The sequence below is a fragment of the Limulus polyphemus genome, unplaced genomic scaffold (genome assembly GCF_000517525.1).
Source record: "Limulus polyphemus unplaced genomic scaffold, Limulus_polyphemus-2.1.2 Scaffold13357, whole genome shotgun sequence".
NCBI lineage: Eukaryota > Metazoa > Arthropoda > Merostomata > Xiphosura > Limulidae > Limulus > Limulus polyphemus.
Window position 1 is genome coordinate 6,992 of NW_013678967.1, and position 1,556 is coordinate 8,547.

Here is a 1,556-nt window from a genome sequence, read left to right on the forward strand (position 1 = left end):
AAGATGCTTGTGGGTTCTCTGATCTGGATGTTTATTCTATGTATTATATAAGATGCTTGTGGGTTCTCTGATCTGGATGTTTATTCCATGTATTATATAAGATGCTTGTGGGTTCTCTGGTCTGGATGTTTATTCCATGTATTATATAAGATGCTTGTGGGTTCTCTGATTTTGATGTTTATTCCATGTATCACATTAAGATGCTTGTGGATTCTCTGATCTGGATGTTTATTGTCTCATAAGGTGCTATTCAGATTGACAATACAAAAAACCTTTGTAAGTGACCTGCAGCAGTTTCTGTATCAATCTGAACATGTTTTCAATTCTTGGCACCGAAATACCTCTAATTTTAAAAGTTCTCAGACTTTGACTTTAATATTTCATGTATACAAATTTAAACTGTACTAATTTGTCAAATGTAAAATAAAACTATTGACAATGTTCCAGATATTTTTTAGTTGTATTATAATGGTTATACTAGTATTTTCTGAGTAAAGTTAAATTGAGGTTTTCAGTTACTGTAAAATATATGTGATTACAAATGTCATGTTTTATACCTTTTCTGCAGCCTGTTATTACAACACTGCTTTCAACACTTACGGTCAGTTCAAGTGGCGACGGTCCACTGTAGTGCCCAAACTACACCTCTTCATGTTCTTCAGAAGTTGGCCCAAGTGTGCATATCAGTGAACTCTCACTCTGGAAGAGTGTTGCGACCGAAAGACTGTGAACGACTGGTGCTGTACTTGAAGGAGCTGAACCTACCAAAGCCAGACAAGTGGGGAACGTGTCAGCTGATTGCTTGGTTGCAACAGGTTGGAGCATTTTGTTGTTGCATGGTGTTAATGAATAATGCTATAGTTACTTTATTTGAAGTGTCTCTCTTAATGTACTTTACCTGTGCTAGGTCGTTATGTTCCACTGTATCTCTCAGGTCTTTAGGTTCTACTGTTTCTCTCAAGTCTTTAGGTTCCACTGTCTCTCTCAGGTCTTTAGGTTCTACTGTTTCTCTCATGTTGTTATGTTCCACTGTCTCTCTCAGGTCTTTAGGTTCTACTGTCTCTCTCAGAGTTTTAGGTTCTACTGTCTCTCTCTCAGAGTTTTAGGTTCTACTGTCTCTCTCTCAGAGTTTTAGGTTCTACTGTCTCTCTCTCTCAGGTCTTTAGGTTCCACTGTCTCTCTCTCAGATCTTTAGGTTCCACTGTCTCTCTCAGGTCTTTATGTTCTACTGTCTCTCTCAGGTCTTTAGGTTCTACTGTCTCTCTCAGGTCTTTAGGTTCTACTGTCTCTCTCTCAGAGTTTTAGGTTCCACTGTCTCTCTCTCAGATCTTTAGGTTCCACTGTCTCTCTCTCAGGTCGTTATGTTCCACTGTCTCTCTCTCAGGTCGTTATGTTCCACTGTCTCTCTCTCAGGTCGTTATGTTCCACTGTTTCTCTCTCAGGTCGTTATGTTCTACTGTCTCTCTCAAGGTCGTTATGTTCTACTGTCTCTCTCTCAGGTCTTTAGGTTCTACTGTCTCTCTCAACTCATTATGTTACACTGTTTCTTTCAGGTT

At 39.1% G+C, this 1,556-nt stretch overlaps 1 protein-coding gene across 1 annotated transcript in view; it reads left to right on the forward strand.

Annotated features, from left to right (window-relative positions):
* Positions 1–834, forward strand: part of LOC106477201 (cytoplasmic dynein 2 heavy chain 1-like) — a 6,899-nt gene extending 6,065 nt beyond the window's left edge. The window contains exon 6 of the mRNA XM_022380858.1: positions 569–834. The gene's annotated coding sequence lies outside the window, so the exon portion shown is untranslated. The remainder of the gene's footprint in view (positions 1–568) is intronic.
* Positions 835–1,556: the final 722 nt, after the last annotated feature.